Source organism: Gymnogyps californianus, chromosome 2 (genome assembly GCF_018139145.2).
Source record: "Gymnogyps californianus isolate 813 chromosome 2, ASM1813914v2, whole genome shotgun sequence".
Taxonomy (NCBI): Eukaryota; Metazoa; Chordata; class Aves; order Accipitriformes; family Cathartidae; genus Gymnogyps; species Gymnogyps californianus.
The window spans coordinates 4,016,067-4,031,353 of record NC_059472.1 but is presented as its reverse complement, the minus strand read 5'-3'; the positions used below and the strand labels follow the sequence as shown (position 1 = coordinate 4,031,353).

The 15,287-nt window shown below is 48.1% G+C and overlaps 1 protein-coding gene across 1 annotated transcript in view; it reads right to left on the bottom strand.

Annotated features, from left to right (window-relative positions):
- SLC45A4 (solute carrier family 45 member 4) overlaps positions 1 to 2,183 on the bottom strand; it is a 63,702-nt gene extending 61,519 nt beyond the window's left edge. The window contains exon 1 of the mRNA XM_050890815.1: positions 2,121 to 2,183. The gene's annotated coding sequence lies outside the window, so the exon portion shown is untranslated. The remainder of the gene's footprint in view (positions 1 to 2,120) is intronic.
- Between the last annotated feature and the right edge of the window lie 13,104 nt (positions 2,184 to 15,287).

The following is a 15,287-nucleotide window of genomic DNA, read 5'->3' as shown; positions in this document are numbered from 1 at the left end:
GGTGAGACTCAACTGTTTTATGATAAAGCATTGAGATCAGGTTATAGATTAAGTGTGGAATTATTCAAATGGCAGATTAGTGAAGTTTAGTAGTCTGAAAAGCTACACTAAATTCCATCTTTGGTCCTTTTGTCAAGTCCTCTTCCAGCATACTCACCACCCAACATAATTCCAAAGGGGCACTCGGCCACCTCTTTGTCATCCGATCTTCACCTCATTAGGACTCACTATCCCAGACACACCAATCAAGCCTCTCCAATCCCACCTTACTCATCCTACCATTCGTTCCTCATCCCTTCCCAACCTCTGTAGCCCCACATCTCCTTCGGCCCAATCCCTCACCATAGAACTCAACCTTTTCCAATTTCCACCTTTGCAGCCCCATGCCTCCCTCACCTCACTCTCTCTTCTCATTTCTCATCCCCTTCCCCCATCTGCAGCTTCACATGTCCCTCACCCTAAAGCTCCACATCCCCTTCCCATCTTTACAGCCCCACATACCCCTCACCCCAAAGCTCCTCATCCCTTTTTCACTTCTCCAGCCCCATAACTCCTTCACCCAAAAGCTTCTCAGCCCACCCTTACCTTCAGTCCCAGCCACATCTCTCTCCCACAGCTCTCCAACCCTTCCTCACCCTCACCAGCCCCTCACCCCAAACCCTTCCTCACCCTCACCAGCCCCTCACCCCAAACCCTTCCTCACCCTCACCAGCCCCTCACCCCAAACCCTTCCTCACCCTCACCACCCCTCACCCCCCCCCCCCCCCCCCCCCCCCCCCCCCCCCCCCCCCCCCCCCCCCCCCCCCCCCCCCCCCCCCCCCCCCTCACCAGCCCCTCACCCCAAACCCTTCCTCACCCTCACCAGCCCCTCACCCCAAACCCTTCCTCACCCTCACCAGCCCCTCACCCCAAACCCTTCCTCACCCTCACCAGCCCCTCACCCCAAACCCTTCCTCACCCTCACCAGCCCCTCACCCCACCCTCCTCACCCTCACCAGCCCCTCACCCCAAACCCTTCCTCACCCTCACCACCCTCACCAGCCCCTCACCCCAAACCCTTCCTCACCCTCACCAGCCCCTCACCCCAAACCCTTCCTCACCCTCACCAGCCCCTCACCCCAAACCCTTCCTCACCCTCACCAGCCCCTCACCCCAAACCCTTCCTCACCCTCACCAGCCCCTCACCCCAAACCCTTCCTCACCCTCACCAGCCCCTCACCCCAAACCCTTCCTCACCCTCACCAGCCCCTCACCCCAAACCCTTCCTCACCCTCACCAGCCCCTCACCCCAAACCCTTCCTCACCCTCACCAGCCCCTCACCCCCCCCCCACCCTCACCCCCCCCCCAAACCCTTCCTCACCCTCACCAGCCCCTCACCCCAAACCCTTCCTCACCCTCACCAGCCCCCCCCCCCCCCCCCCCCCCCCCCCCCCCCCCCCCCCACCCCTCACCCCCCCCCCCCCCCCCCCCCCCCCTCACCCCAAACCCTTCCTCACCCTCACCAGCCCTCACCCCAAACCCTTCCTCACCCTCACCAGCCCTCACCCCAAACCCTTCCTCACCCTCACCAGCCCCTCACCCCAAACCCTTCCTCACCCTCACCAGCCCCCCCCCCCCTCACCCCACCCCCCTCACCCCCCCCCCCCCTCACCCCCCTCACCCCAAACCCTTCCTCACCCTCACCAGCCCCTCACCTCCCTCACCCCAAATCCTTCCTCACCCTCACCAGCCCCTCACCCCCCCCTCCCTCACCCCCCTCACCCCAACCTTCCTCACCCTCACCAGCCCCTCACCTCCCTCACCCCAAACCTTCCTCACCCTCACCAGCCCCTCACCTCCCTCACCCCAAATCCTTCCTCACCTTCACCAGCCCCTCACCTCCCTCACCCCAAATCCTTCCTCACCTTCACCAGCCCCTCACCTCCCTCACCCCACACCTTTCCTCACCTTCACCAGCTCCTCATCTCCCTCACCCCAAACCCTCACCCCACAGCTCCCCAACCGCTCCTTACCGTCACATCCTCCCTCCTCACTCCAGGCACCCCTCACAGCTCAGCCACCACCCTCCTCCCCCCGACCCAACCGCTCCCCGAGGCCCCTCGCCCACCAGCCCCCTTACCTGCCCCCGGGTCTCCCCCTGCACCCGGGACCTGCTCCGTGCGGCGGTGCCGGGAGGTGGCCGCGGCGGCCAGCGGGGAGGGTGGGGGGGGGGAAGGAGGGAGGGGTGAGGTCACTCACGGCGGCACGAGCGCGGCGGGCGACACCGGGCACCAGCGGCCGCTTTATACCGGGCTCCTCGGAAACCGTCTCCCGCTTCCGCTTCCGCCCCCTCCCCGCCCCCGCCCCCTCCCCGCGCCGGGGGTCATGAATATGCAGCGAGGGGGCGTGGTCCGGGGGGGCGGCCGCGGGCGGGCGGGGGGCGTTGCTAGGGCGACGGGCGGGCGCGCTACGGGGGCGACGAGGCGTCCCCCCAAGGGCGGGGGGCGCGGGCGGCGGTCGCACCTGAGGGGAGCCGGGGAGGGCAGCGGGCGGCTGCCGGGGGCGGGTCAGGTGTAGCGGCCGTTCCCGCTGCCCGGGGGGAAGGACGAGCCCGCCGGCACCTCTCCCGGGGCCCAAGGCGGGTTCCTGGCCGGAAAGGGAGCCCGCTGAGTCGCCGAGCGGCGACCTGAGGGCGGTTGGAGGCCGCCACCTGACCTGCCCCCGCCGAGATAGCGTGCGTTGTCCGCAGAAACTCGGCGGCGACATGGCGCAGAACCCCTCTCCCCTGTCTGAGAAAGTTGTCTCTCAAGTACAGCTCCAAACTAACAACTTGGAACGTGCAGGAGCGGACGCCCTTCCCTACCTGAGATACTGCGAACACATCGGCCCCAAACTGTCGAAATTTTCCTTCATCATGAGGAAAAATAACACCTTTTCCTCGGGTTTGGCCACACGCGAGGTCCCATCCTGCCTCCCCACTTCGCCCCTGCTGCTCTACGCCCGCCGGAGGCCGCGAGCCTTCCCTCCACACATCCAGCGCAGCGCCTTAACGGGGTGTGCGCACCAGGCAGCCGTTGCCCGCTCTGCGCAAGGGTGCAATTGGCATTCGTCACGTCTACGATATACAACGCTCGATATACAACACTCAATACACAACACGCAGCAACCCCCAGGAAATTAAAACGCTTCGATCCTGATTGCTGCCATAGTCGTGCCGCATTGTAAGCACCCCCTGCAAACTTGCCATAAAAGACTACATTTTTTCAGCGCAGGCGTGTGGTTTTTTATTCCCAATTACTTACGTCTCCTAGCCTTAATTGTGCTGACTGCATTGGGCAGGGGAGTGTAATATTTAATTTTCATTACTTACATAAACTGGGGGTGCATAAAGGAGTGTGTGAGTGGCATGTAAAAATGCACGTTACGTTGCATAAGTGTAATTGTTTTCTGTTTCTTGACACGTCGTTAACTATATATTCCAAAACAATTTTTTTTAATTGTGAACTTCTTTCTCTGCAGCTCATGAATAAATAAACCACGAAGCATACCAGACTTAAGAAAAAGGAAAACCACAGAAGGCAAAATGGAAGAACTGTACACATCTACGCACTATTAAAAAGCAATATGAATCTTGAGTCTAACAAAAATACTGTGATTGCAAGCCCTAAAGAAACAACAACAAAAAAATGGCATTAATCTTTTATTCTAGAATGCTGTTATCAATATGTATTTATTTTTAGGCTAATTCAGACCAAGGACTGAAAAGCGTGCATGACCACAATCATGTACAACTCACTAAATTAACCATCCTCTGATGAGGATTCCCAAAGTCTATTCAAAGAATGATGGGTTTTCTGACATACCACTGATGTTTATAAATATTGTAATGACATTGCTAGCTTTTTAAAAAAAAAAAACCATGGCAAAATAATTCTCTTAATTAGCCAAATGGTAAAGATAAAGCTACCGTACTGATGACAGCCCAGTGTAACACCTACTCTTGACAGTAAAACAACATCGATTGTATCACAACTGAATGCCTGTAGTATAGCTTAATAAAACATTAAAGTTTATTCCACAGAAGAAACAGAACATACCTGTATTTATAGTAGTAGAAAAGTCTAATGACTTGTGGTAGGACAACAGATTTTAGTGGAAATTATATGAGACCCTAACACAACTGAAAACACTGAGAAGGGTTCTCAAGATGGGGGTGTAGTTACAACTTCTAAGGTGTGCTTCTTGTTATCCGTAGATTTGTGGCAGCCTGGGCTACCTGATGTTTTGACACTTCGCTTTAAAATAACTGAAAAAAATTACTTTTTTTTTGTCCTTTTGTTGCCTGCTGTTGTGGCGAAGCGTGGTCCTTACCTCTCCCTGACATTTTAGACCTGTTCCGGCAATGTCCAGACATGTCCAGACTCGTCCAGATATTTCTCCATTGTATTTCCTCACGTGATTTTCACTTGAGAGTTGTTAACTGTCAGCTCTTAGCTGAGCCTACAGTCAGAAAGGGTAATTTTCCATAAAACAAACAGTTTAAAAAATCCAATTTTTTATAACGAGAGTGAGGGGGCGGGAAAAAAAAAATCCAAGGAAGCGGACCCACCTTTTCCCTCTGAGGTTCTTACTCAACTCCAAATATTTAACCCATAATAAATAAACGCATCCTCAAGTCTTGGCAGGGGAGAAATGAGTGTCAGTCAAGAGACTGATGTGCTGTCCAGACGTGTGCTACGTTTGCCCGGGAGAGGGACTGATGTTTGTGGGACTGGAAGAAAAGCCCCTAAACGGTGGTTGAGAGCGAGGTTGGAGACGTGCTCCGCTTCCCAGCATTTGTGAGGGTCTACCTTTAGCAGGTCCCTCCTCAGTAGGGTGGTGGTTGTGAGTCCTGTTCCTTGGTGCGTCCCTAGGCAATGTGTAGCGAGTTGAGGCACTTGAGCCAGAGCTTTCCCTAAAGAAAGCATCCAGAAGTCACCTTAAAATCTCTCTATGACTCTTAGTATGGATGTTTCCATTTTGTGAGTCACATAGTTCGAGAAACCCCCGAGGTGCTGATCCCTCACTTACCCTTGCTTCCACTGGTTTGTTTGGCATGCAGTACCCAAGGACTTTAAAAAAAAAAAATAAATCTATGGGACCTCTGAACACTGGAGAGCAATATCCTGCTCTAAAAGCCTTGCCCTCTGTCTTGGCATAGAAATTGGAGCAAGGGGTCTTCCCTATTTAACGAGATACGTTAATTAACCAGACGGCAGGATCATCAACAAGCTGCCGTGAGTTCTCTCTATTCCATTTCACAGGTACTTGGCTTACAAAATTGTTATGAAAATTTACCATCCAGCCAAGCCAAACAAACAACACCCCCATTATTATTTTACATGCGCGTCAAAAGAAATAACTCGCCGCAGGCAAAGCGGGTGAAGGAATTTTACGAGGCTGCGTCTGATCCTCCCTCTCCCCTCCCTCAGACAGTTAAAGAAATGTTTGTATGATGAAAGGGGTAAGGGAGCAGAGGACAGCTGGTTAGGAATTAATGAAATGTTTGAGCATTATCATGCGATAATGGATTTAGCTGACTGTTTGCCAGTGTTCAGATCTAGTGTGAATTGCTTTATAGAAAAGTGGGGATTCCTAGATTATCCAAACCTCATGAGACTGCTGCTGCTCCTAAACCCTTGAAAGCTGTGACTTGAAAAAAACGGTAATTCTTCATCTGGATGGACAAAAGGCCACGGGATTGTTTTGACTTGCTTTCAGACTTAACGAGGTTTGACACAGCCAGCTCTTAGAGGTGTCTCCTAATTGGGAGTGGCCATGGGTTTGGGAAGCCTGAGGCTAGACTTGAAGCAAATCTCAGCACCCAGAAGCCCAGGTGAGATCTCCCAGCCAGGACACTTGTAAACAGGACATGAAAAATGAGTCTCAACTTTTACACATTTGGCTTGTAACTTGTCCCCAGGGTATCTCTCACAAAAGGTGAGATATCTGATGGGAAACTGGTGCTCTGGGCTTGAAACTGCTGTTTATCCTTCTTCCCACCCTCTCCCAGCATATGCTGTCATTAAGCTGGAACTGTAATGGCTGTGTAAAATGGCCCATGTCCCTTGATGCTTTATTTTCTTCCCCTAAAAGCATTGGGATGCTTCTGGTTTCTGCCTGTCAGGTGAGGGCTGTAGACTTGCGGCAAGCCAACCAAAGATATTTTGTCTGGACGCAGACAAGTCTTAAGAAGGTCTTACAGACTGCAGGATACTGCGTGTGAGTTTGTGACTGGGACCCAGACAGGCAGATTTGCTGGTCAATTTAGGTTGCCTGTGGTAGCCAAAATTGAATTCTGAGAGCCAAATGGCTTCAGACAGGACCCGCAGGTACAGAGCGTGACCCAGCCCTTTGCCCTGCCTCGTGCCCAAAGTTTACCCATCTGGAGCCGGTCGGCTCATGTCACCCTAGAGCAATGTCAACAGTCCTAAGCAAACAGGGCGGTGGAGGTGTATGGTCTCTTTGCCTTTCTCCTGGGCTGAAACCTGGAGGAAAAGCAGTAGCTATACCTTCCCACACCATCCCCATATGGAAAATAAACGGCTCATGGTGGAGACTCAAGCTGATAGCAGTTATGTTGGCAAGATGCTAATACAGGCTGTAAGATGCGTTTGCTGCTGCTGCCACTTGTGAGGTCTCATCCTGAGCTCATGCCTTGAAGAACGAGAGTTCCCTATCGTTATTTTCCTGGTTTGCACAGCTAAAAAGTGGTATTAACAGCTGCAAAAATTATCCTGCCTCTTGAATTTATGTGGTCTATAATTATCTTCACAATAAAACTGCGAGGAATTAAGCTCCAGTGCAGTTTATAGTTGACAAGGGATGACTTGACAGGCCTTCAAGAACTGTGGCTTTCAGTCCTCACTTAAGTGCCAAGAGCAGTTAAAATGCTGCTAGACAGCATTTGAGAACTGCAGGGCTTGTTCCGTTCAGTCGCTTCTTCCCTTGCGATGGAGAGATCAGAACCTCTTTTTTTAATGCTATTTACTCTTTCTGTTTCTCTCCGCTTGGGCAATGAGCTGAGATTAGTCAGTTTTCCTTCCGAGCTACCTCATATTAAACCATGACTATGATGTTTATGAGGTTTCCATTGCTGCACAGGGATATTTGTACTTTGGTCTCTCTATTTTTACTCAAAGCCAAATTGAAAAATGGATACATTTTCATCGTATTGGGTTTGCAAAGAACCAAAATCCTGAACCAAAGCCTGAAGTAGAGGCGGCTGTTTAAGTCTGAGATGATTTTCAAGTGACTTCATTCACATTAGCCTTACCCTGGTGAAAGCTGGCCGGTATTATGGCCAGTTTACACCAGTGAACACAGAAAAAAGACCAGTTAGTTTTCTGGCTGCACAGACTCCTGCAGCCTGCCGGAAAGCCAACTTTACTGAAGTTTCACCTGAGAGATCTTGGTTCCTTAATGCTTTCTCATAACAACACAACGTTTCATGGATTAATTTATAGATGATAGCCAGTTGGGCTAGTCCAGTGCAGAATAAAATACCGTATTTTGTCTGGTAACAACACAAATGCTTAGCCTATAGCTCTAGACACTAAAACATGACCTCTAGTAAACTGAGCATGTATTCACACTGCCTTTTTGTTTTGCAGCCTTTTAGCTACAGCTGGATTCAAACGATGCAGGTGTTATTGGGCACGTCTGTTTTGATCACCCAGGTGGGACCTGAAGCCTCTAGAGCTTTCCTGGAGGACTCGCTTTACTCTTTGCTCTGCTAAGGCCTGTTACAACCACGTGTTGTGATTTATCTCATCTCTCCCCTTGCCTAATTGGTCACGTACCTGATCGGTGTTTGCAATATTCTGGGTCCCAGCATAGACAGGATGTCAAATTGTTTAGCCCTGTGTCATCAAAACTGCATCTGGAAAACCGGCAGCGTTCTCTGTATTTTTGGAAAATCCTAGGAAACAACTCAGAAGGAGCTACACCTAAGCTAGTGACTTTTGCAGCTATGACTCAGTGTTAGCAGAGGTCCATGAGCAGTCGCAAAAATAGATGCTGTTGTGCTGACTATATTCAGGGTTTTTTTACATTCCCCTGAAAACATGAGTAACACTCACCTGGGTGATGGAAAAGCGAGTTGGATTGGCACTGGTTGGCAATGGGATGGAAAATTAGTATGTAAAGAACCTAGTGATTAAGATAATAAAAACAATGTTAAGAGTCTTAGGTGAAGCCAAGTTTTGTAGCCCTCGAGCTTTTAGTTGTGAAATTGTTGGCTCTCATTTTGTTTCTGAAATAGAAATCTATTTAAATGACTTAAGCAACTCAAGTTTCAAGAATAACCCCAAGCAGACTGTTGTTGTAGTTGTGACCGAGAAACTGAAAGGAATTGGGTGAATACTTTTTATTCTAATTGCTTGAATTTCCAAACACAACCAAACAACTGCAGACCCTGAAGTGTTTCATATGAAAGTAATCTTAAACTTTGAGGAAAAAATAAAATGCATTTCCAAAGTCCAAAGTTGATTGGAGTGGAAATTAAAATCCCCAGCAAAATACTGAGATTTTTTTTAGGTTTCTTTTAATTGCTTCCCCCCCTAAAAGTTGGGTGAAAACTGACAAATTCACAGGTTTTGGAATTAACTCAAAACAGTTGTGTTCAACAATTTTTCCCTTTTCCTAGAACTGAATATCACTCCAGTCATCAATTTTCATGCAGTGTTTCATTTGGGGAAGTCCCTCTACCTGAAGCACAGTGTGGATGCTGCACACTGCTGTTCTTGGGGTCTAGTTTCACTTTACAGGTAAAATGATTTAAAAGCTGGTTTCTCCCAAAAGGAGAAACTTTTCCTTTCCTTTTCATCTGCTGATTTTATATGCTCAGGATGAGTCAGTTCATCAAGGTGATTTGGTGGGAAACGCTACATAAAAAAAGGAATAGTTTTCTGCTGGATAAACCACGCGCATTGACTCATGCGACAGTCCTAAACCTTGTTTCAGCTTGCAGAGGCTGGCAGATAATGGTCAGGCCCTTTCACATAATATTGTCTCTCCCAGGGTATCATAGAATCATAGAATGGTTTGGGTTGGAAGGGACCTTTAAAGGTCATCTAGTCCAACCCCCCTGCAATGAGCAGGGACATCTTCAACTAGATCAGGTTGCTCAGAGCCCCGTCCAACCTGACCTTGAATGTTTCCAGGGATGGGGCATCTACCACCTCTATGGGGAACCTGTGCCAGTGCTTCACCACCCTCATTGTAAAAAATTTCTTCCTTATATCTAGTCTAAATCTACACTCTTGGTTTAAAACCGTTACCCCTTGTCCGATCGCAACAGGCCCTGCTAAAAAGTTTGTCCCCTTCTTTCTTATGAGCCCCCTTTAAGTATTGAAAGGCTGCAATAAGGTCTCCCTGGAGCCTTCTCTTCTCCAGGCTGAACAACCCCAAGTCTCTCAGCCTTTCCTCATGGGAGAGGTGCTCCAGCCCTCTCATCATTTTTGTGGCCCTCCTCTGGACCTCCTCCAACAGGTCCATGTCTTTCCTGTGCTGAGGGCTCCAGAGCTGGACACAGCACTCAAGGATAAGTCACCCTCCAGTTCTCACTTCTGACCCCTATAAAAACAGCTGCACTTTCCAGTTCCTTCTCAAGCAATTTCATCATCTTCCTCAAACACTTCCCAGATTTTCCCAGGGCTACGACGCAACCTGCTGGAGGGGGACCTGGAGGTGGCACTGCTCTTTTGTAGAGCTGTGTGTGTGAACATTGTGCCAACAGCAAAGAAACCCGGAATGTCACAGAGACGTGCTTTCCTGCTGCTCTTCTTACTTGGACAATCCTATCAGTTCAGCAGCTTCTTTCCTTATTTATAAAGGGAGCCTGGCAACTAAGCTCCTAACTTAAGTACCTCAAAGACCTAGGGCTGCTTTGGTAGGACCGATAGTTTTGTATTACTGTTTTTTTCCTCCCATTATTAGTGAATAAAATGCAGCAAGGAATATTTTCTGAATACGTCAGAATAGAAATAAAGATCCTTTCTCCTTTAATGGGTCTCGGCCCATTTTTCTGGACTGGCAATGCATTTATGCTCGATAAAGACGGATGCTCTCCGTAACGACGTCTTAGCACTCACCTGGGCCAGAGCACAGAAAGACGACAGAAGCTCAGAAGACGATGCTTTGAATGGAGATTATTTGCAACCTCGAGAGCAGACTTGAGAGGTTACGGCTTAAGATAAAGAAGTTAATAAAACTGAGAGGAGAGAAAGTTCCTAGCAATGAGGTTATTTGGGAGGTTTAAGAAGCTCCCCAGGGAAGCACTGTTGCTGCAGAGAACGTTGAGAGGAGACCAGGACAAATTTTTTTGAGGAGTTTGGATTTTTCCTGTCAAGTAACCAGTTGTATTTCTGCCCCCAAAAGGCCCTCCCCAGTCCCAATTAAACAAGAACTGGCCTGAATGGATTGCTCCATATTTGAACGAAATATTTTTTTTCCAGCTGGCAAAAGTTTCCTGTATTTTCCTCGCTCTTTTTTTTTCCCTGTTAGTGGTTTTGGTCAGACCAGAAGCATATGTTGCAGAATCTGCCAGAAAAAATGTTTTCACAATTGATGTTTTCTTAAATGCCTTTAAAAAATTGCCAGTCAGTGCCCTTGGAGACAGAAATCCTCTCTTCAATGATACAACAGGTACAGAGCTGATACCAGCCACCTCCCATTTTTTTTTATCATCTATCATCAGACCCAAACCGGAGACCTGCTGGTGCTGGCTCCAGAGTTCACTCTGTCTTTCACCTCCCTTCTGAGATGCCCAACAAGCCCATGACGTTGCCTTTAGAGGTTTATTTTTCGACCCCTGACGAGCAACACTGTTCTCCACGGCCTCTCAGTGTGGTCTGGTGAGGCTGTGGTTGGAGCGTGGCTGGAGAAGTTCAGAGGAGTATTTGGGGACTATGGGGCATTGAACTGAGCTGAATTTTTTTTTTTTTCCCCTCCTAATAGATAGTCCTAGAAATCACCTGTCAGATGGCCTGGTCCTTTCGTATTCACCGTCAATCGCCCTGCTGCAGAAACTCTTCCTCTTCTGAGAGGGGTGAGTGTGTTTTGTAGGGGATGTCAGCTTTATGTCATTCCTTCTGGCTTGTTTTGAACTTCACTTCCCAGAAATGAGAGATGCTGCTCTACTGCTTCTCTTTCACTCCCTTCTCCTCGCCCTGCTCTGCTTACTGCTAATGAAGTGTTCCCCCAAACTATTTCTTCCTACAGGTCTGTGCCTTGCTGTTGACTGCAAACTTTGACCAGAAGGTTTCCTGTGGTTTAAGCAGATACAAGGTCTCTCCACCAAGTGGATTTACTCATATCAAATACCACAAAATCCATATTCCAGATGAGCCACTTGCAAATCTCCTCCTCTAAGCACTTATTTTAACAAACTTGCAGCATTTCATCCACTCTGTGATTTTGATCTCCCTCTGAAATGCAGCTGAAGCCAAGAGGTTTAGAAGTTGTCAGGAAAGGGGGCATACTGTTGGACCAACCTCACGTCCTCAGAAAAATGGTGTAAAATTCAGAGACAGGGACAAGCCTATAAATTGGAGTCCCTAATATTTCCAGGGCTTGGAGGCAGAGGCTGCATTTGCACACCTGAGGCTGTGTTTTGCCCCGGTCCTCTGAGCTCCGTCTGAATTCTGCGCGTGAAGCCAGCCCCCGGAAAACTTACAGCTGTTCAGGCCTTTGCTTTCGATCTGTACGTGACAAAAAATACAGAGCTGGTTGTAAGAGACCTCTGGCAACCGTGCTGTTAATGACAGGAAGAAAGTGAAGCAGTTCAGCTGATCCATGACCATTTCCAACTCAGCCCGCGATATATTATTTGAACCACGAAAAACTTCAAAAAGGTTTCACACATTGCAGGGACGGATATTCCACCACCCGTCTCACTGGCGGTTTGCATGATTTACCTTTTTATAGATCAGAAATAGTGCGCAGGTGCAGAAATTCCCATTATTTTCAGAGTACAAGATAGTTGTACTATCTGTGTGTGCGTGTGTGTGTGTTCCATTCATTGACTTTACTTTCTCTCTAATGACCTATGAGTATCTCTTGTCTCATGGAATTGAGTGTTGTTTGCTTGTTCACAGTTTCCTTTCCTTCCGTTATCCAGCAAAGAAAGTTTGCTTAAGTGGCTTTTGTGAACTCTTTCAAGATCCCCAGAAGGATGATACAGGAAACAGAGAGTTTCCTTTCTATACAGACTTCTAGGGTGTTCCCATAATAGCCTGAAATTTATCTGCACTCAACAGCCTGCAATTGGACAAAAAATTAATGAACTGTCAAGGGATCAGGCAAAACACAATTAACATATCAGAGAGAGGAGAGCTTGCAATAAAAAAGAATACTCCACTTACATAGCACCTTTTATCCCATGTTGCCAAACACTTTCCTTTCTATGTTTCCAATTACTTTACAAGTTGGCCATGCTTTAACCATTCAGCCTGAAATTTTCCGTAATTGCTCCCTGTCTCAAGTTGAATACATTTTTCGGAGAGGAGTGAAGGGGGAAAAGTTACACAAAAAAACCCCTCTTAAAAAGGTGCAGTCATATTTCACTGAGATTAAAGCCAAAGAATTAGTTTTATGAATCTTTAAGCTTTCTCCCTCTTTATTTTGAGACCACTTCTGCACCGCAGGAGGCTGGAACAGGAATGAGACACTTGGCACAGAAGCAGTGCTGGGGATCAGAGTCTGTCGCAGTCCCTGTGAAAATGCATCTGGATTTGTCCAAATAATAAACTCCAGACAAACCTCTATTTGAATGTATCAGAGCCAGGCTTGCACCTCGTTTTTTATGCCTTCTGACTGCCGTGCCCGTAGTTTCTGCTGCCCCCTAAAAGCAGCCCCTGTGAGCAGAACATCTGGACGGGGCGCCGACAAAATGGATTCTCATCTTTCACGATTTCACCCTGGGTGACCTGGCACAGTGGGTGAGATCTGGGAGGATTGTAATACTGGGAGGGAGGGCAGGGCCTGTGCTGAAAGCTGACAAGGTAGAAATGTGAGTCATCAAAAGGCAAAGACCGAACTGTAAAGAAACAATTACTTACATATTTAAAAGAAAAAAAAAAAAAATCAGATCTGGAAGGCACATTCGCCTGGTGGTTGACACTCCCTACAAAAGCACTGTGTTATTCCAGAAGTCTCCCATGAGATGAATAAACCTTGCCAGGAATAATCACAGATCTGGAATTGTATAATTGCTCAACTAAACGCAGGCAGAGAACAGATAGGGAACCTGTGCTTTTCTTTTCCTGCCCACTTCCTTGATTTCAGGGCTGTGCAGTGCTCGGGAGCGCTGTGGCTTATATTGGCCGGAGCAGTCAGGACACCAGAAAAAAAAAAAAGCAAACTTCTTAGCAACAGCTTCACAGCATCTGTTGTTTTTAACTCCATTCATAAAAGCAGTTAGCCGTGCTGGAGCGAGGCAGGCCAGTACACTTAGCATACTCATGTCTGCGAGCGGGAGAAAGCTCTTGACTTGCTCTGAGCCGAGCGCCGGCAGATTTCATACCCTCCCAGCACTAATCCAGCAATAAAAAAAATGGCTTTAAGCCACTTCAGACTCTAGCGCTCCCGTTAGTAGTCTCCGGTTACGGAGATCAAAGGACTACAAAGGGCAGTGAAGCGAGGGGAACGAGGAGATGCAGGCAACAGCTTCGCCTCCCCTCTTAGAGGGGTTTGGTCCATTTTCTCAAGCAGCAGAGACCAAGTTTGGGGAGCAGATGCCGCGGCAGCACGGCTTGAATGGTTCGGCAGCACACCAGCACTCCTACGTCGCAGGAGTCCGGGCATTGCATCAGGCAGCGTTAATGGCAGGGCGGTGGTGCCTTTATTTTAGCGATAATTCATGGCTAACCAAAAATCAGATACTTAATCTGCTGCAGCCTGGAATGGCAAGTCCGTATGCAGAATGACCCATATCTGCATGGCCACAGGCAGGAGCTGATGTGAAAATTGTTTGGGTAATAGCAATTAGCACAGCAATAGTTTTTATTCATTTTCTAAAACGGCTTGGGGAAATTAATCTTTTTTTAAATTAAGAAACAATATTTGTCACTTTTAAAATCAAAAGCCTCGTGTTTACTGAGAAAGGGCTGTCTTTAGTGACAAGACCCTATATTTTTTTTCAAGACAAAAATTTCCTTTGAAACAGTACTATTTAAAATAGTCTCTGAGAAAAACTAAAGAGGTTCTGCAATAAAGCCTTATGATGCAGAGAAAGAAACTGAGGAGGACAGTTGATCTGGAACTTCAAATACTTGGAAAGTTTGGAAACCAGAGTGTGGTGGAGCTCCGGTATGTTTGCCTTGCAGGAGGGAAGGTTAAAAGGGATTTGATCGGTCCCCAGAAATATCTGTGGCAGAAGAAGGTGCCAGGTTTGAGCAGGCTGTCTAATCTATTAGGCAAAGCGCTACAAGAGCCGTTTGCTGGAGACAGAAACAAGAGATGTTCCTGCTGGAAATAAGGATCAGAGGTTAATTAACTATAGGAACATCCTACCGAGGAAGCCATCCCGTGAATTCCTATATGACAGCTTGGGGACATTGCCATCAGATGTTTTAGGTGTCCGACTCAGCTGCTCACCACGTTGTCGTGGAGATAACCTGCTTTCCTGCTGATTACAGAGGGATGCCAGGGCTCCTGCCTCAGGTACCCAAACCTCAGGGCTGTGAATACCTCCCGGGTGCCTGCTGGAGGACTGTGCCCTACTTTTGTGTTTCTTCGTGAAAGAGCCACCTCAGGTCTCTGGAAAAAAGCAAAGCAAGGACAAATTTGTGCACTTCCACTACTCTGTTTTCATTTACAGCCAAATTCTGCCAAACTTTAACTGTCTATTTAAAACTTTTATTTCCTGCCAACTGGCCTGTTTCCGTGCTGGGGTGCATGTTCCTTTTTTTTTTTCTTTTTCTTTTAATAACAGTTTTGTGGTTGTTTCACAGTCCACCTGATGATGTACTCATCACTCCAGACACAACAGGACTCTGAGCTGAGCACAGTCTATGTGCGAACACCGCTACATGAGGTTTTGGAGCCTGTCTTGTGTCCAGGGGAGAAGGCAGAAGACTGCGACAGATTTTCCTTGGCTGCAATAGTATGGCTCAGCCTATAACTGGTGGCTGTGGAAAATTAATTGATGGGCCCTGTTTCCAAGGAATGGCTGGCAAGGTCACGGTTTTGAGGCTGTAAGGGCACAGCCTTTTCCTACTTGCAGCCAGTACGCATGCCAGCTTTCCTTATCCCCTCTTTGGATGTC